This window comes from Ruditapes philippinarum, unplaced genomic scaffold, assembly GCF_026571515.1.
Source record: "Ruditapes philippinarum isolate M1 unplaced genomic scaffold, ASM2657151v2 ctg1790_1_1_1_1, whole genome shotgun sequence".
Classification (NCBI taxonomy): domain Eukaryota; kingdom Metazoa; phylum Mollusca; class Bivalvia; order Venerida; family Veneridae; genus Ruditapes; species Ruditapes philippinarum.
In genome coordinates, this window is record NW_026860466.1 from 150,738 (window position 1) to 172,804 (window position 22,067).

The window sequence follows — 22,067 nt, forward strand, 5'->3', positions numbered from 1 at the left end:
GACCATTAGTAAGTAATATCATGAAGTATATGACTGGACTGTGATTTAGAAAACAAAATTTACTTCCAGGCAACCATGTTTTCATATTTAATAGCATTTTGGGCTTGAAGTAGTATACCTCTGTACTTTCACAAATGCCCGTAAACAAACAATATCATGCAGTAGATGAATGGTCACAGTTATATCTAGACACCCATGTTTCGTTCTACCCATCTACAAGATTTTACTCGATAAAAAACGGTATGTTGGGCATAACGCTGCACGCCTACGAATAAGTAAAATACATCTTTAAAAAAATCAAAATTATGAAATATAATTCTACATTCACACTCAAACTAAAACGTTGAATGTTTTCTCCAAAATGTGATATAGTGATTTCTTCAAGATGTCACGGCTGTCAACATTAATACTGTATTAATATTTTATCTTAAGATATAATTGTTTCAATTAATCTTCCGTTCACTCAAGTGCATGTATTGCATTCTGGGAACTTTGTTCGTATTCCCCTTTATAGTCTATCGTTTTGCATTCATTCATTCATTCATTCGTTCATTCATTCATTCATTCATTCATTCATTCATTCATTCATTCAAATACAATGAATACAGATTTGCTATCTATTAAAAAAAGAAAGTATTTTATAACCATTGATCTGCTAGCGGCAACTGAATCTACTCTCCGATTTGGCTCTGCTCTATTCGTTATTCTGTACTAAATTATAATATATTTTTCTCAAAATTACTGTGTATATAATGAAGGATGGTACAGCTCTTTTAAGATAAATAAGTGACGTGGTGAAATACCAAATATAGCTTACATATTCTGAAAAATAGCTATTTGAGTTATTTTGTAGTATGTATCACCGAAAAGAATTACCTACGTTAAGCATTTTCAATACAGGAAAAATAGTAAATTTTATTATGCTGTATTTTTTTAAAAGTGTCTGAATACATTTTTAATAAATAAATGTATATTTTACAAAACAATTTGAGTTTTAAAGACACCTAAGAGATGTTAACTGTATTTTATTCAAACTTAAATCCCCAAAGGATATAATCAGGATGTTCCGGTCCTCTTAGCCAATGAAAAAAGCAAATAAATCAGTGAGTGCATATGTACTCAGAAGTAATCAGAATTTATCAAGATGAGCTTGCATGATTAACGCCTAGGCTTTGTTTGCAGACGACAACACCATTAGCATTGGCTTTGATAAAGACAATATATCTTTAGATAGTTAATTGAAATGCAGCAACAAACAACACCTCCAATAATGGAATTATGGGGAAAAAAACGAGAATTATTCTCATTGATTATTAATTTGGCACAATTGAAATTCATCCACTTAAATTTATCAATTGAATATGTTAATAATATACAAAGTGGATTACAGCATTTACAACTTTAAAAGCGTCAGAGTTTTCATAACTTTGAACTAATTTATCATTATTATTGTTATTTTATTGTATATTTTTCTAATTTTATTTCATTGTACATGTACTTCATTGTTTTTCATTCATTTATTATCATAATTATTATTGTTGCTGTCGTTATTATTATTATTATTATTATAACTATTATTATTATTATTATTATTATTATTATTATTATTATTATTATTATTGATACTTAAGTATAAATGTATAAAATGTGTCATAAATATTGTGATCGGTGCTCTCGACAGCTCAGAAACTTTTCATTGAAAATTTTTTCTTCAAAAAAAAAAATAAAACTGTGTAGTTTGTAAATTTGTCTTATTATTTTCCTTTTTGAAATTATGATTACAGGTAAACGGATATATCTGTGGGGTGGATATGAATGATATAGCATGTGAACGTCTTGGAAGTTGAATAGAATGAGATAATAATAGCCATGTTGCACTGAAAAACAGGCAATAAATGCCAATATTATGTAGGATGCTCTTTGCATTGGTACACTATTTATAACATTGACTAAAGCTTAATTTAGAATCGTAGGTTACCATGCCATTTCTTGTATGCGGGCAGATTTATGGGAACACACTAATTTAGGCGAAACAATACATTGGTATAACAGATCGTAAATTCGTTCAAATCAAACGATTTCAGTGATGTGTTTATAACATGAATGATGGTATTTTAGTTTTGAGATTTTAGTACAACAATATGTTACTCTAAATTTACCTGTTTAATTATTATAATCAATTTGGCCTGCTTTGAATTTAGAATTGTTCATTCAAGTTTTATGAGATTTCAATATCATGGGACAAAAGCTTAGCTACCAACATCATATAGAGCATAACGGCACCAACGTACAGGCTGTCCTGACTCTTTACTAGTGGTAAATGTTTATCACTTCCGGCTTCAGCAGGTTAAAGGTTTAAATGAAGACAAAATATTTTGCTCCTGAGAATTCCTCCCACGTAAATATTGTTTTATGCAAAACCTTATTAGATGGTGAATGATGAAACACTTTCGAAGCAATATAAGTTAGACAAGGATTTGTCCAAAAATCATCAGTGTTAAGATTTCAATACCCTTTTTTCTGCACATTATTTTTCCAGCATCTTTATGCCATTTAAAAGGTCGAACAACTGAGTGGAATATATGATATTCAACATTTAATCGGATTGTTAAATAGGGGATGATTTAGAATGGCCAATTATGCAGAATTAAGTGGCATTTACAGAACTACCCCTTCGAGAGTCCTTCCGATGCTGATTTAAGAGCTGATCATGCAAAATAAATGAGATCGGACTGTTTTAATGACATTTAATTCATCCCTATCAAACGGGATGACGTACGGTCACGAACTGTCAATAAAAGTAAAGTGCGGCGTGCTTTGAAACCAATTGTCCTTATTATTCAGTAGATTGCAAATTGCTAAATAAGCGATAATAAACTTCATTGATTTAACACATCGCTTCGATACGGGATAATTTAAAGTCCTAAAATATAAAAAATATAAATTGAAAAAAGACCATCTTTAAAATCAGAGACGATCAATTGGTTATTTTTTCAACAAGTATAATAGACATTTAAACATTTTAACTTTGTATAGCACACAAAAGAAGACACAGTTTTATTTATCCAAGAGGGATTTTTATTCTATTCTCAAAGATTGTGATGAAGATAAATTTTAAAACGATCGTCTGAATCCAGAGTCCAAACATTATTTCACATGCACGAAACCACATCTGCAAATATTGTTTCCTAATTGACTCACTTCTATTTAAAATTAATGAGAAAGCTTGCGTTATTTCCGCTGTATTCAATACTTTAAAGTAAATCCCGCCGTGTGTGGCCATGCACTCCAAATAAATTCAAAATGATGCAATTTATATGCAGTTGAAACGCTTAGCTCAGAAAAGCGAATTTGATTTTACCGCACATTAATAGAAAAAATCACATCTAATTGTGAGAGATTGTATATTTGTTTTACATTCAAAAGATAACGGTAAAAAATCAAGATTTTTCTATTTGATAAGCAATGGGGAATATCTAAACACAAAACAGGTCAGTATTTCATCAATATTACTTTACGTACAGGGAATACATTAAACATCCATTTGTTCTATAGAACTGTTCCGCCAGAAATGCATTGCACTGATACAAACAGTTTGTTCGCAATTAGATTTCGCCTTGAAAACATATTTCGTCTAGACTATCAGAGTAGGGACAATTGTTCGTGTATTTGAATTTTAGGAAAATGTAAATTCTCGAAACATGAATCTTAAATAGATTTAACGTGCATTGATAAACAATGCATATATTAAATCACGAATAAAGAAAGAATGGTCCAATCGTTAAATTAAATCATGAATTAAAATATCATTGATAAATAAAAACATAATTATAAGATAAAATAATCAAGATTAATACATTCATTTGATAAATAACATAAATTATGAAAAAAGGTGCATTGATAGAAAAAAAAAGCATTTATAAAAACAGATGATTGATAGAGAAATTATGATTAAAAGAATCAGTGATTTTGAAAAAAAAACATGATTTAAAAAAACATTGATAAAGATATGTCAATAAAAAACTAATGAAAAAAACACATGATTAAAAAACATTGATAAATAAAATTATCAATAAACAATCAATGAAAAAAAAACATGGAGTAAAAGATATTTGAAAAAAAAGACGAATAAAAAGGACATTAAACATATAGTTTCAGCTATGTTTGTTCTAAAGCAGCAAAATTTGTACTTACGATAAGAAACGACCAGGCATTGTAATGAGATCTGGTACATTAGAAAACATTGTCCAAGCGTTGTTCTCGAAAAAATGATAAAACTTAAAAAACACTATCTTTGTATATTCCAATTTCTTAACATTTCTTAGTTGAAGAATTTTTAATGTCAAATATAACGTTAAAATAGATATTCGTTTTTAAAGTAAACTATCTGGGTTTTTTTTAAGAAACACATCCAAGTCCAAGCTCAAGAACTCTTTAGTATATAAAAGCACGGTTTACAATTACAAACGTCAATACATTACTCCTTTTCTAAAATACTAAATACAAATTCCTTTGTCCGTCCCTGCTTCACTAATTAAAATACATATCATATTGTTATATTTATTTCATTCACAATTTTCATCACTAAAACACTTTATTTTTTCTGTTGACTTTAAAAGACCGTACTATAGGAAAATACTTGTAGAGCCACCATACATCTTGTCCTTACTCTAAAACAAAATTAGGTTTCCAATATTAGAGTGGCAACAGATATAGTATCCACGAACATGCGACAAGACAAACGACGAAAGCTTTGTTGCTAATTAATTTTCAGATAATGGCATAAGAAAGCGTGGCACACTAAAATATTTATACCAGCGTTTAACTCTGCAAAGAGGTAGTATCTAAACATTTCAGAAGGCATTTCATACTTGTTTCAAAAGACAGTTACTTGTTTCAAATAACATTTTTGAAGATTTTCTTATATTTCAAGATAATTGTGAAGAGAGTTCTGTTCAATCTAATTTATATAGTGGAACAACAAGCAACGTGGTCATGTGGACAAAAGGACAATGGTGTCCAGGCAAACAACGGTTGCGTTCTGTAAGTGTTGCCTTGACTTCTTGATCGTTGATGTTATTTTCATAGGCTGACACTTTGGGCTTATTAGAAAATTACATAAATTTGCAATTGTATTTAACAATAATATGTACGGTGATTTCCATATCACATTTTGTTTCAAATATGCATATGACGTTGCAGATTAACACCCAAATTACTTAATCAACAAAGGAAATTATACCACAAAACTACTTACATGTTATATGGCAATTTAGTCACAATATTTACAAACATATGTACATGTATATATTGCAATCTCATTCTATACTTAAATGGTTGTTGTTCAAAATTGATAAATTGCACAGTTTTATTGATGCAAATGACCGAAACAATAACGGCGTACATTATATTTATCTTACCTGCCATTTAACTAAAAACTGTTTTTATTAAATTTCTTTCACGTGATAGGGTGTTTCCACAATGTCATTAGTTAGTAGAAACTATATCAATATGGCGCCTTGAATGCATGCTCAATAGGGTCCGTTATAAATTATCCTCAATTCAGGCCAACAATCACGATTGAAAATTGATAACATCAGCATCTTGACTAACAAGCAACAAAAGTCAGGTTTACCTTGTATTAAGGACATATAGGCCAATAAAAGTCAGTGTTATTTAAGACAGTCTTGCTAACAAACTCGTTTTACTTCAATAACATTAGTTTAACAATAAAACATGTCTGTGGACTTACTAACCTCCCAGATATAACACAACAAATAACTGTTTTAACTTTTTGTTAAAAATGTAACATTATAATTCTATTGTGCAATTAGAATCGAAACTCAATTTTGTACAACAGAATCACCTGTATCAGGAGAACCTAACGTTACTCAATGACTGTCATTTTTATTCAAATATTTTCAATTGACACGGATGGTCATTAATAGTTAAATAAGCAACAACTGTCCTTATTTTTATTTTTTTTAAATTGTAATGTCCCATTTTCTTAACATATTTTATGTTATTTCCATAAAAAGAGATAACTGACGTCCATCTACTTTTGAAATTTTGGATTAAAAAAGAATGATAAAAACATCCTTAAAGATATAAGCCATATCTGTTGAATTTCCGTTTTATATGCATTAAAAACTTTTACGACACCATTATTCGTCTCAAAGAATGGTGCAATCTTATCTAATGACTGTGACTGAAATAAATTTAAACCGATTAACTGAAATTGGAATCAATGCGACACGAGTTTACATTAATTAGCCAAAAAATATCTAAAGGTTGTTTCTGAATTTCAACTAAAAATTAATGACTCGCCTAGCGATCTATTTCTATTATGTTAAACGGCGTGTAGGCTGATACATATTGTAACAACATATAATTGGTGTAATTTATATGCAACTGAAACACTATATTCTGAGATTCAACCTGATTCCACATAAAAAAAGCTTAAACTATTGGATCCTACGAATAACTCGTAAAACTATGTAACTTGAATCTAAAACTATCCGAACATTTGTAAAGCTGCATTAAAATTACATGTTACATTTCACAATAAATGTCCTTTTTAATAGATATGTCCGACAGTGTAAACTGGAATTAAAGTGTATAAAACTATATCCCTGCTGCCCGAAGTTCACAAAATTGTTGTTTTAAGTTTGAAAAAGAGTAATGCCAAAATGCTTGTATGAATGAAACATGTTCATATATTTCCTTTTGAGCGGAAGGCGCATGCCGCAAAAACTATAGCTGGAACGGTTAAAACACAACTTTAGATAAGCAGCATAATAGTTTTGTTTCGGAATATTTGATTCAGTTTACATGTGTTAAATAACAGAAACTTTTTTATGTTACACTTCTATCAAGAATCCATCATTATATTATGTAAACAACAAAATTTTACCGTTTTAAAATTTTATGAAAATATTTCATTAGATATAACTTTGGACCTTTTCATCTGATGCTATTGTATCAGAGCCTTCATGTCATTGCACATGAACCCTAAACGAGCAAATGCTAAAACATCTGTAATTAGTTATTGTGGCATTTGCTATTGAATATTTGTGAGAATAAAATTTGCTAAGAAATAAAAATTTTTATCAAAAACAATCATTCAAATAAACAAAACTTAAAGATATTAACTTAACTCACAGTTAAAACGATATGACATTTTCTGCCGTTTTATCTTTGATGTTTGAACGAAAACATCTGTATACGCCAACATATGAGGCAGACAACCAACTATATGATTAAAACAGAAATGATTAGTGTAGATTGTAAACGATGTTGAAGCTTAACAAGTAACAAAAGTCAGGATACTCTTGTAAAGCAACGAAAAAGACAAAGAAGAAGATATATTCGTACTGTTATATGACATTTTCTTATTTACTAGACTTTCAATCAATGTAAGTTTATATGTTATGAAACTCTTATTTCGTCTTTTGTTTGATTGACGTCGATTCTTAATTGACACAACCTTGTTAATTGTTAAATATAACAATGTTGGACATGCATAAATAATGCAACATCAATTCGTACCTCCTGAGAGCTGGACAAATTGAACATGACAGCTAACTTGAATGCTGATATTGCAGAGTAAACCAAAAATGCCAGCTCCTATTTAAGTTAACTTGATATTATCATCAATCGAAGAAACTCAAGGCACAAATTGTATCACAAAATTTAAGCGCAACGTGATTTGAATCTTACCACCCTTGTTTCTTTTTGTTGCTTATTCACTTGTGCAATAGTCTTTGTTGTTTCATGCAGACAAATAAACACGGTGTACAGATACGTTGCAATGATACAACAATTAATTTCAAAAAAATACTTTAAATAGAATCATTATATGAACCTTGAATAAGGGCGCAAAACTGAAAAAATTGTTGACTCATTGCAGGCAGCTTGCAGAAATCTTTTTTTGTTTTAAATATTCATATACGATTCAAGGAAACGTTTTTTAGTCTATCTTGTTGAAATTCATAAAACAGTATACTGTTTAATAAAAAGGAATCAATATATCCAAAATTAAAGAAGCATATTCTTCTCTTATCCTATTGCTCTCTTGTGAAAACTATATTATTCATTTTTCAGCTAGTTATATACAACGTCTACAGGAAACCGTACTATGCTCATTTACTTGTAGAGTCAATATATCTTGCCCGCAGTCTAGAAACAAAATTAGGTTTCCGATATTAAGGTTGCTTCTGATTTCTGATTTAGCTTCCGCGAACATGAGACAAAAAGATCTGATAATTAATTTTCTGATAATGACGCAACAAAACCGCAGAGCATCCGAAAAATTGAATCAAATATTCATGATATAAAATATGTGAAGCATTAGTCAGGTAATGAACCTTATAATAAATTAATGTCAATCCAATTTAGATATTTAATATCTGAATGTTTAAAACATTAAGGTAACGCTGTTAGCGGTCGTTAAAAGAGAAATTGTGACATGGACGTTAACACTTGCCACTGTTGTCCAAAAATAAGCTTCATCAAATCAAGACAAAATGTTACCGTTTTGAAATTTGATGAAAATATTTTATAAGATATAACTTTATACCATTTAAAGAATCCTTTCACATCAGAGCCTTCATGTCATAACACTTGAATTCTCAACAACCAAATGCTAATTAAATCATTCGTAATTAGTAATTGTGGCATTTGCTATGGAGTATTTGTGAGAAAAAAGTTGCAAAGAAATACATTTCTTCCTTACAACAACAATCATTCAAATAAACAAAACTTAAAGATATTAACTTGATATTAACTTGAATCACAGTTAAAACGATATGACATTTTCTATTTTCTACCGTATTTTTTTATACACCAACATATGAGGCAGACAAACAGACAGAAATGATTATTGTATTTTTATTGGGCCATATAATCGATATCAGAGGCTAGTCGTTATCACAAATTAACGCTAAAATAATTATTTATTAAGTAATTGACCTTTTACTTTAAAGTAAACAAATTATTATCGGTCTATTTCGTTTCAAAATTATTTTAATTCAGATCTGTCATTCATTTTCAAAAAAGTCAAATATTTACAAAGCTGATTTGAGAAAAAAATATTTGTATATTCAACTTATGACTTTAAAATAAGCATAAAGGCATTGTATAAGTTCAAAACACTTTAGACAAACAACGGAGTATATCTTGTTTTGTAAAATGCGCAGGTGGCAAAAACGAATTTGTTTCCTTCTTGCGTTATTTTAATTAACAGCTACAGGAATTCACGAGATCTTATCTTTTCTTGAAACTAAATCAATTAATATGTTACCATACAAGGGAAGCCTATATATATTTAATTTAAAACTAATTGCTTTTTTAAAGTTGTATTCTTCATGAAAGCTGCAGACGTAAGTAAAAGGTGCAACACTTCTGCATGTACCCCTAAGCACCGGCAAAAGCAATGATACCATTGTTGAAAATAAAATATAACTCGACATAGCGGTGGTAATCTATCAAATACACGTCTCTTTAATCAAACACAACAAGTACAATTATAATGCAAACTCCTAATAATCTAATTATAAACGAAAAATGGCAAAATATAGTTCTGTTCACTTAAAAGTCTTAATTCCCTTTATCTCCAAAATAAAAATGTCTTCTGTTTGTTTCAAATCTTACTTGCAGAACACATTGATAGTTTCAATAGGTATTTACAAAACTACTCATCTGAGAGTCATATAAATTGTAAATAGCTGATTTGAGTGCGTGCTGATATTGCAGCATAAACAAAATCAGCAAATTCCGATGACTATATAGTACAGAGAGAGAGTAAAGTGCAGTTGCTCTAAATGTAACTGACCATGTTAATTGTGAAAACATGCAAACGTTGTGATACCAGACACGGTGTTGATATTGATATGGTGTATTGATCTGAGAGTAATTTCAAAGAATGCGTTGGAGTGAATTTAGAATGATAAACTGAATCCAGATCAAGCTCAGAAAATAGCTGTTGACTAATTTCAGCGAATTTCATGTTAATTTCCGTTCGATCAAGTGAAATTACCTTAATGTGTCCATGCACTGCAAATTATTTAGATTAGTTCTTAAACTACACTGTCGCGCAAAAATGCTCTAAATAGTCATTTGAATATTGAGTGTCTTGTTTTATTCCAAATTCTTGTTATAAATTTTGTTATCAGTATTTGTTATGTTGAATAATAATAATTTTTACATTTTTTAATCATTATTGAAAATACATTTTTATCAATTAATTCTTAATTAGTATGTGTACTAAATTTCACCCCATATATCAATTTTAGGAAATATGTAAGATTAAGATAAATTAATTCAAAATGATTTATTTAAAAAAAATTATGAAAAACAAGATCAACAAGGAAGGGCAGCATTCAATGAATGCATATCCCAATACAGGACCAACAGCAGGACAGCAAACAAGACAGGGCAAAATATTGACGGGATGTCATTATAAAACAGGAAATAATAGAAGCATTTTGTAGCCAAGGAACACTACATGATTTGCCTTTTTAAAAGTTCTTGTAAGCACTGAGTAGACATGAATGAACATATTTTGGCATAAATTGTAAGCGTTTTATCACACGAGACTGCTAAACATTCAAATAGTATATCTAAAAAATCAAAGGGAATTGAAAAATATACTTACAATGATAACCCACCCGGCAAAGTTATGTGATTAGGCACGTTAGATAACATTGCTAAACTACGCAAGACCGCTGGTGACATTTCAACTTCTTGAATTTTCGGGTTCATCTTCACGAATTCACAATTTTTACTACATGAATTCACGGTTTTAGTATACAGAATTCACGATATCAAACTTTCAAATCAACAAATTCGCGTTTTCAGAAGTTGAAAAGTCACCACCGGTCTTCTGTACAAAACAGCTTCTTTTGGTACGAGTAAGTTATTCAATTAAGTGGTGTGTTACTACCATTTTTGTTTTATTTTTTAATGTACACCACTATGTTGTTTATATTATCTCTTTAACACTTTCACAAATTAATCAAGAATCTGGTAATCTTTATTTAAATATTGTTTTAAAGAATGATTCAAAGATAAAATCTTGATGAAAATTATAAAACAGAAACTTTCAATACTGTGTCAGTTAATAGGAATTAATGTATTATCCAAAAATTATAAAAGCCATTTCTTTCCTTATCCTATTGCACTCTTGTGAATAAAACTGTATTCTCAATTCTATCAGGAAAATAAAGCGTATTCCTTTTATGTTAGCAGACGACCGTACAAAATACAAATCTACTTGTAGAGTCATTTCATCCTGTATTCAATCTAGAAACATAATCAGGTTGATTTCTAATGTAGCTTCAACGAATATGTGATATACAAGATGCTACAATTCAACTGGTAATTAATTTTCAGAAACTGACAAAAGAAAACAGCAGATTATCCGGAAATTCAAATCAACTATGCATGATATAAAAAATATGTGAACCATTAGTAAGGTAATGGACCATATATTAAATTAATGTCAATCAAAGAAAGGTATGCTATACCTTAATGTTTAGTTAATACAAATTTATTTTAGTTCGATATTGTGTTGAAAGCCATAAGCTTATTGAAACACTCTCGAACCGTTCCTGGAACCAAGCAGTACTAAGCAATGAATGTAAAGTTTCTTGCTCAGGGAAACAACGGCTGAATGTTTGAAAACGCTGTCGGCGATCTTTCGAATATAATAATTTTTGACCATCAGATTTACGAGCACTATTATCATCCTGACTTTTTAATGCATTAAAAAGATAAAACCTTATCAGTACAGACAAGGAAGATGGTATTTGATTTTTGTACGTACAAATCAACATTACATTTAATTAAATAACTTGAAATACAGGAAATGTACATTATTACAATCTACTGAACCAGTTACTATCTATAATATTTTTTCCATAAAGATTGTTTTATCATCAAAATGATATATTTTCTGTTATTCAGCAAAATTTAATGTTAACTAAATATATCAAAGGTCCGAGGTTTCTGAATTATATATAAGCTATGTTATTAACAAACATGGAACACCCCGTATTGTCTTCAATATAGAAATCAAATATTACCGAAAAAGTAAATCAAGCTATTCAGAAAAAAATAGATTTATTATCAGAGAACACATTTTCTCTATAAAATACATGTATCTTAGTGTAGAAATGACTTTGATAGCTGCCTTATCTGATAAAGGCTGAAACAAATCTGTAAAAATATTTACTGGAGATTCCGATAGTTTCACCTAGAACGACAACCAGTGTTTGATTCTTTAATTCTTGAATATTGTATTCTAATTATAGTTCAAAATATAACTATGAACACTGATACTATTAATTAGTATTATTACGGCGTTTATTTTTTTTTGTTTTTTTTTTTGTTGTTGTTGTTTTTGTTTTTTGTTTTTTTTTACTTACAATTTCATGTGTTATGACTTTACGTCATCCTAAGCGCGAGGTCCATTTGTGAAGACGTCCCTATGACGTCACGGGACTTATCTTCAAGAAACATTAAGAGTTTTATCTGATAATAAAGTTTACATTGTGCATACCTTGGTCATACTATATCGCTTAAAACAACAGTTTTTTATATTTTTTTATATTTTTATGGCATTCAAAGCTCATACATTTTGTTTTCATTGATAATTTTTTATCATTTTACCTGACTGTTAAGAATATATTTATCTACGTTGGACTACATTTAAGATTACTGAAATTTACAAAATGTATATTGTTAATGGTAATAAAAGCGTATAAACATAATGCTATCAGACCAAAATCAAAATAGGTTCTCTAAACAGACCAGATTCTACTGAATTAAATTTCTAGTTTTTTTTATTATTTTTTTTTTTATTTCTTTTATCGCCTCTGTTTCTCTGTTTCCTTTTCTTGACGCTGATCGATTTAAAATTAAGTCTAAATTTTCAAACTATATCCCTTAAAGTTTTGGTGTAATTTGTCTTTGTAATTAGATAAAATCTCAGCAACAGTTTTCACCAGGGCATTTCTTCTTTGTGACTATGATTACTCCGCTGGTGTTTGATCTGATTTAACGATTGCAAAATTAACATTGTCTTTGATTTTCAACACTTAGGTGATGTCAACAGAATCAATTCCAACATTTCAACTTCAGGTAAAACGCAACATTGCTGGTGTTATTTATCAAACTATACAGTATATATTCTATTGTGATATTTAGCCTTCTTTTTATTTATCAATTAGCCTGTTCGCGGCTCAAGACTCTATCCATGCGATCAGTGCGGACAAAAATCAGTTGGCTATTCAGTCAGTACATATTTTGAAATTTTCCCTAGAAGTTATTAACATTCTTGAAACATTGACAAGTGTATTTAATACATTTCGAGTGGTAAGGGTATATAAAATTGCTTATTTATACTACACTCATCATTTGTTATTGTCTTATAAAGTCGCATACAGTATAAAGGAGCAACAATTATGCGGAGTGGCCGATTCGATATTACGCCGGACTGGTAACGTAATGAATGCTGGCCAATTGGGCTTCCCTAACCTAGAAACATTGCACACTTTGCAAAGTACTAGTTGGTTCTAGGAAAAGATCCGTTACAGTTTATTCAAGTTTATAGCTTATAACACAATCGAACTAAAATAAATTCTCTATAAATAGAACCAATTATATTAAGTATATGTATTCAGAGCCATATAATGACCTGAATCCAAATTGTAATTTTAGTCTAGGTTTGATTACCATAAGCGTTCATAAGTTCACTTAAAAGAAATGCTACATTGCAACACTTGCAATATTGTATTTTATTTTTATTCCTTTCTAATAACAAATGCCGTCAGCGTTCATAAAAACAGAATAGTGCCCAATTTGCAAACATTAAATAATTTGTCGAGTATTTACACAGCTCATTAAGGGAAAAATATGTTTATTTATCTTATGACTGTATTATTAGCCAAGAACGTTGTTATAATTTGCAACTTAAATTCAGACAGTTCAAATTTCAGACAAACAGTGGAAAAAATGTTGTTTCGTAAAAAAAGCAGGTGACAAAAATGATTTTTTTTTCTTTTTCGTTTAGTTTGTTTATCTTTTTCAATTAAGTGCCACAAAGCCTCCGCCGCAGTAATTCAATTAGAATTCATTTTAGGAGATACTATCTCTTTTTTGAAACAATTAATATGGTCGCACAGTGCCAGTCTGGTTGTTTGTAAAATTATTTTAATTGGAAGGTATTTTTGCTTCTGTAGAAATATCATTTTTCTTGTCGTGATTGATACAAATTACGGTAAAGGTGAGATCCCAAAGTAGCAATGAAAACAAAATAGTTTCACACTCGGTAGAATGATTTATGTTTATATCAAAAACAATAATAAAAAATTTATAGTCCTAAAACTGGGTCAACTGTTTTGAAGAAAACAAACAAGGGACACGGAACATGTCATAATTTGCTTAATTAATGCTTTATTGCTTGGAATATCTTGGGTCACATAATCTTTTTCAGAGGCTAGTCGTTATCACAAATTAACGTTCAAAAAATTAGTTATTAAGCAATAAACCTTATACTGTAAAGTAAACAAATTATATTCAGCCTTTTCGTTTCAAAATTATTTTAATTCAGATCAGCCATTCATTTTGAAAAAAAAGTCAAATATTTACACAGCTTATTTGAGGAAAAATATTTGTATATTCAACTTATGACTGTATAATTAGCACAAAGGCATTGTATAAATCTGCCAGCTAAGTTCAAAACACTTTAGACAAACAACGGAGCATATCTTGTTTTGTAAAATGCGCAGGTGGCAAAAACGAATTTGTTTCCTTCTTGCGTTATTTTAATTAACAGCTACATAATTCACGAGATCTTATCTTTTCTTGAAACTAAATCAATTAATGTGTTACCATACAGGGGAAGCCAAAATGTTTAATTTAAAACAAATTGCGTTTTAAAAGTTGTATTGTTCATGAAAGCTGCAGACGTAAGTAAAAGGTGCAACACTTCTGCATGTACCCCCAAACACCGGCAAAAGCAAAGATACCATTGTTGAAAATAAATTATAAATCGACATAGCGGTGGTAAATTATCAAATACACGTCTCTTTAATCAAACACAACAAGTACAATTATAATGCCAACTCCTAATAATCTAATTATAAACGAAAAATGGCAAAATATATTTCTGTTCACTTAAAAGTCTTAATTCCCTTTATCTCCAAAATAAAAAAAAAATCTTCCGTTTGTTGCAGAACACATTGATGCATAGGTAATGCAGTTTTAATTGGTATACACCAAACTAATCATCTGAGAGTCATATAAATTGTAAATTATAGCTGATTTGAGTGCTGATATTGCAGCGTAAACAAAATAAGCAAATTCCGATGACTATCAAAATGGGAAATAGTACAGTAAGAGTGAATGCAATTGCTCTGAATCAAACTGTCCTTTTAATTGTGTAAACATACAAATTTCTTTGTGATACCAGACAGACAAACAAACACGGTGTTGATATTGATACGCTGTATCGATCTGAGAGTAATTTAAAAGAATGCGTTGGAGTGAATTTAGAATGATAAACTGAATCAAGCTCTGAAAACAGCAGTTGACTAATTTCCAGTGCCAGTGTTAATTTCCGTTTGACAATTTAAATAAAAGTGAAAATACCTCATGAGTCCATGCACTGCAGATGTAATTAAATTAGTGCTTAAACTACACTGTCGCACAGAATTGTTTTATCAGTCGCTTGAATATTGGATGTTCTGTTTTGTTCTTCAAAAATTAACTAAAACACTGATAATTATTAAGTATCATACCGTTTTTCTGTTAATACCTTATTAGTTTACAATGTCATGTGTTACGGCAAGGTGACGTTATCCTAAGCACGAGGCTCATGCTTGATTGAACGACGTCAAGTGACTTATCTTCAAGAACAAGTGCAAACACTAAAAATCCAATCTGATAATAAAGACTTGTTTGTGCATACCTTGGTTATACTATATCGTTTAAAGACAACATTGCTTTTTTTATTTTAATCGCATTCAAAGCTGACACTTTTTGATCCGATTGGCAATTATTATTCCTTCTACCTGTTATGAATATATTTATCTAACTTGTTTCAGATTATTTCAATTTACAAAATTCCTCATGTCGATGCTAATAAAACCGACTAAACTTAATGCCAGGCAAACAAAACATTGAAAATCAAAAATCAATATAGGTTCTGTAAATATCTCAGTTTCACAGAATTAAATTTCTCGCTCTTTTTTATTTCTTTATCGCCTCTGCTCCCTTTTCTTTACGCTGATCGATTTGAAATTAAGTCCTAATTTATGCCTTAAAGCTTTAGTGTAATTTGTCTTTGTAATTAGATAAAATTTCAGCAACAGTTTTCACCAGGGCATTTCCTTATTTCTTTGTCACTATGATTCCTTTGTTGGTATTTGATCTGGTTTAAATTGTATTTGATTTTAAACACTTAGGTGATACCATCAGAATAAATTCCAACATTTCTACTTCTGGTAAAACGTGGCATTGTTGGTGTTATTTATTAAACTATCTATTCTATTACGATACATAGCCTGCTTTTTATTTAAGTCTTAGCCTGTTGGCGGCTACAGACTCTATCCGTGCGATCAGTGCGGAGCAAGATTAGCCGCAACGTTCGCTATTCAATTAGTACATATTTTGAAATTTTCCCTAAAATAAATTAACGGTCTTTTCTTAAACATTGACAAGTCTACTTATATTATTAAGATTGGTAAGGGTTAATATATGTATAAAATTGCTTGATAACTAAGTATCTAACAGTATAAAGAAGACAAAAATTATGTGGCGGCGTGGCCGATTAGTTAAAGTGCTAGACCAGTCATTTATAGATTACTGTGCCACGAAGCTGTCCTTAAATGAGAATCTTTACACTTTTAGCTTTGTACGAGTTGGATCTAGGAACGGATTCCAAATTGTTTCTTTAAGCTTATAGCTTCCTACACAATCGAACTTAAATAAATTATGTATAAAGAGAACCCAAAAATATTATCATATGTATTTCTGTATATGTCTTTAGAACCGTTGACTGACCTTGACTCACATTGCAATTTTAGGCTAGTGTTAATTACCACAAGCTTTCAATTAATAACTAACTTATAAGAAATGCTATATTGCAACACTTACAATATTGTATTTTATTCTATTCCATTCTAATAACAAATGCCATCATCGTTCATAAACAGAACAGTTTATTTTCTACACTATCCAACTTGTAATAATTGAATATTTTGTCAAATATTTACATTGCTTATTAAGGAAATATAATTATGTTTATTTAACTTATGCCTGTATTATTTGCCCAGAACGTTATTAAAATTTGCAAATTCGGTTAAGACAATTCGAATTTCAGACAGTGGAAAAAAAAATTATTGACTCGTAAAATACGCAGGGGACAAAAATGATTATTTTTTCGTTTTGTTTATCTATTTTAATTAACTACCATAAAAACACCGCCGCAAAAATTCAATATTCAATTAAAATTCAAATTAGGAGATGCTATCTCTTCTTGAAACTAAAATTATTAGTATGTTCGCACATCTCTATGTTTTTAAAAATTTTGTAATTGGAAAGTGTTTTTGTTCCTGTAGAAATATCATTTTTCTTGTCGTGATTGATGAAAATTAAGGATTGCTGGTAAAGTGAAATACCACAGTAGTAATGAAAACAAATAGTTTAACTATTGGTCGAGTTATTTATGTTTATGAAACACAATAAAAATACAACAAATCTTAAAGCATCATCTCCCCTAGCACATGCTTATGAAATCTTTAGCAATATATAACAGTCTGTCTTTTTGGCCGCTTTTTGTGCCGGAAAATAATCAAAAAGACGTCTTTGTTATTAGGGGACTAAAACTAGGTCAAATGCTTTGAAATAATCCCAAGAGATATAAAACGTACTATAATTTGCTTAATTAATGCTTTTATTGCTTAGTGGAATACCTGAATTCACTTTATCTAACATGTTAAAACAACTCTTGGAAAAAATATGTATGTAGCCTGAATTCTCTTTTATAAAACCTTCGATCAAAGCTTTTTAAAAAAATCATGTACTTACGTTAAATATCGACCAGACAAACAAAATTGATGATGAAAGTTGGAAAACATTTCCTTAGTTTACAAAGTGTTCTGAAAAAATACTTTTGATGTTCGTAGCCTGTGTTTTCAAAGTTGAGCTTGATGTGATTTCTGTGTATAATTACGTTAGGAAGTTCCAGTTCGATTTCAGTTCGTCTCAAAATTTCGTGGTTTTTTTTCCATATAATATATGATATTATAGTATATATTTCACATATGGCACAGAAAACGTAGTCCATATTTAAAAAGCATTCAAATATTAAAGACAAGACTGTAAATATGAACCAATTGTTTTATTTTCACTAACGTTACTATAAACGATTTCTTCGCTCACATTATTCTTATCTTAATATGATACTTAAAGAGTTAAATCTTAAATCCACGAATAAGGAAAATATGTCTGGTAAAACGATGACCGACATCCTGAAATTGTCTGGAGAATATGCACAGCGGATCGTGCATCTAAAGCAATCATCTCGATAACTTCGTAGGCAGCTGATATTATTATTTTCTGATAATGATAGGCGATAGCGGTAAGTTAGAAAGGGGATATTTGTTTGATTTTAGTGAATATGGTCTTTATCAACATTTTATATATTTTCAAGAGCAGGAGTAGTAATATCAAAAACAGTTTTACGGATAAATCAACTCAAAAGCATAAAATAAAGAAGATGATTCTTACTTCCCAGTAAAATATTGACGTCAATTTTCTTAAAAAGGAAACACATTTTTCTTATCATCTATTGTCGCATTTTATATCTTTTACTTTTATTAAAAACTAATCAGTCGTTATTAACATTGGCGCCAAATCACGATTATTTATATGATCTTATCCATGACGTCATGAAGATTTTCATCTGTCATGCGTTCTTCTTTAATTTATCTTTGAATTTATCTGTTGGAAATCAAATTTCACTTTTTTCTTATAGATACCATTCAAAATCTCATCGAAAATGGTCAAATAAATAGAAGTGATAGAATAAGAATTAGAATAGAATATAGTTTATAAACCAATCATGGGTCATTTACAAGGCATGTTAATCACAGAATAAGACAAAAATCATAATCAGATCAACCGTGATCAAACAAAATCAAAAGGTAAGTTAGGATATTAAAATAATCATGACTGAACTGGTATTAGATAAACATAATTAACATAGAGTATCGGGGCGAATAAATACAAATAAATCTAAGTAAATAAAATCATAAGATATATAAGACACTAAACAGTCTCTGGTGATATGCATTGCAGTTAATTAATTGTTCTTGCTATGACAATTCTGAGACACTTCAAATATTTTGCTGTACTCCAATCTTAACATTGCTTTCATCTTTATTAGATATAAAGGATAAAATGGACCGAGATCGATGATTGAATAGATAAAAACTCTGCAACAGATACCCAATATTTCATTGGCTTCAAATTACGATTATTTATGTGACCTTATAGATGACGTCATAAAATTTTTAAAAACATACTTAATTTATATACAATAATATTTTTTGTTGAATTTTTGTGTGCTTTATATTCATGTTGATACTGCAAAAATTAAATAATATTAATATTCGTGGTATTCGTTGATAGGTCAATCTACAACGAAATTTCATTTTGTCTGCTGTAAGATTATTTCGCATCACATTATTTACATTTTACCTTTTAGAAAAGTAAACAGTCAACGAATTGTGTATCCACGAAAATGTTAGCTTGTGACAAAACCATGAAATGTCATGTCCATTAAATTAAGTGAATTTGCAGTATACATGTGTAAGATAATATAGTATGTTAAATGTTTTGATACTTTAATGGTAAGTATCTTTATTAATAATTATCTAAAAAAGTGAAACTGTCCATAGTAATCTCACTTGTGATATGAAAAACAAGAGGGGCTTCCCATTTTATTTGTAAAGTCACACATAAATATACTAAAAGAAATACAACTTTTATAGTATCTCGCTGCTGGTTCTCATTAATGAACTTGTCAAACTTTTTTTTTGGAACAATCAATTATCAATTTTAAGGGTATTTATAATAAATGAATTAAATTTTGCACTCTTAAATCAATCCATTTTTGGTGCTTAGTATACCTTTGTCTTTCATAAACTAAAATGGACGTTCTAAGAAATCCGAGGACAGCATTATCTATTATAACAAATTATGCAAATATTCCAAGACTACACTATAAAGTTTCCTCTAAAATTAATTATTTTTCCTAATGTCAATTACTTTTATCGGACATTTCAGGATCAATAATTCGAAATACCATTAGTAAAATAGTGAAGGTGTGTCTACTTTTATAACAGACAGACCATTATTGTCATTGAAATATTCAAAAGGTGCCTATATATATGAAATAAAAACTCATTGACTCTTTATCGTTATGTAGATTAAATGTTACAGCAATTTATTATTATTTAAACTCAAACATGCAGATTGATAAATGTAATTTTAAAATATATGTGAAATATTTTTTCTCTCGAAGCAAATACATAGAAGTTTGAATTCATATAGGCACAAGTCATTAACCTTCAGAAATGATTTTCTTTTTATTCTGTAAGAATGCGAAACATTTGAGCCGCGTCATGACAAAACCAGCATAATAGGTTTGCGACCAGCATGGATCCAGACCAGCCTGCGCATCCGCGCATTCTGATCAGGATCCATGCTGTTCGCTATCAGCTTCTCTACTTGTAATAGGGTTGGATGCGCAGGCTGGCCTTGATCCATGCTGGTCGCAAACCCATTATGTTGGTTTTGTCGTGACGCGGCTCATTTGTTTTATAATTTTGTGTTTATGGATTACTACTTATATAACGGTTTGTGCAAAATGTAAAAAAATGAAAGCAGTATTTTGATTTTCATACAAAAAACAAAAACTAAGTTACTATAAATGTACTAATTGCCAAACAACAAAAATAAAAATAAATGTGGTTGAGCAATGTGGCCAATGGCAATTTTATTGACATTAGAAACAATACATTTGAAGCCTTATGCTTTATGTGTACAAGTAAAATAGAACAATTAAAACAAGGTGTATAACTGTTTGACTTATTCATAAGATTCGAACTGGTCCATAATTATATCTTCAAATTGTACGAATGAATCGTGAAATTTACCTAGGCAGTATTGGTTTTCCAGCAATTAAAATAAAAACTCTCTTCTCTTCAGGTGACTTCCTAGATTTCAATATTGAGTAAAATCTTTATTCATTATAAAACATAATTGACAGAATACGGTCAATGTGCAAGGTTTAACAATGATCTGCCAAGTTTAAGGCTTTACATATTGACACAACACCCACTACTTCAAACTAAAACGCTAAACATAATGCTAGAAAATTGAAAATCAATTCTCTTGATTTTCTATATCAGATTCCACAGAATAAAATTTCACGTATGTTGGATATAATTTTTTTTTGCTAATTTCATATTAAAATATTAGATATCATTATCAAAAGCAATTGTGGTGAAATTATGGCCTCGTCTCTAGAAAAAAACGTGAATAAAAAGCAATTACGAGTACTTGATACATTAGTTCTGTTCCAATTTGATTTAGCAAGGTAATTTCACGACAGCCTAGTTGAATTTTATTCATTATTTTGTAATTAGATATTTCATTAGTCATGACAATGTAAACATTATTTATTATGTGACTATGAAATATCTGCACATGCTCACTTAATGAACAATAATTTAAAAACTTATGAATGTAGCAAGCAGGATATTTGTACTCAATTTAAACACTAACATTATAAAACATTAAAACATCAATACAAATTTGATGTTGTTACATATAATTCTAGTTCTGCAAAAATCTGGAATAATAAATGAATTACTACAATAGAATAGAGAAAAACATAATCCCTAAAGAACGCCAAAAACGACAAAATTGAAAAAGTTGCAGGCTCGGTTTAGTCGGCCTGCATGGAGTGAAAGTTACTGTCCACGCTTACAAAGCTT

At 29.7% G+C, this 22,067-nt stretch overlaps 1 protein-coding gene across 1 annotated transcript in view; it reads right to left on the reverse strand.

Annotated features, from left to right (window-relative positions):
- Window positions 1-22,067, reverse strand: part of LOC132760184 (golgin subfamily A member 6-like protein 22) — a 75,648-nt gene that overhangs the window by 19,939 nt on the left and 33,642 nt on the right. The window lies entirely within an intron of this gene.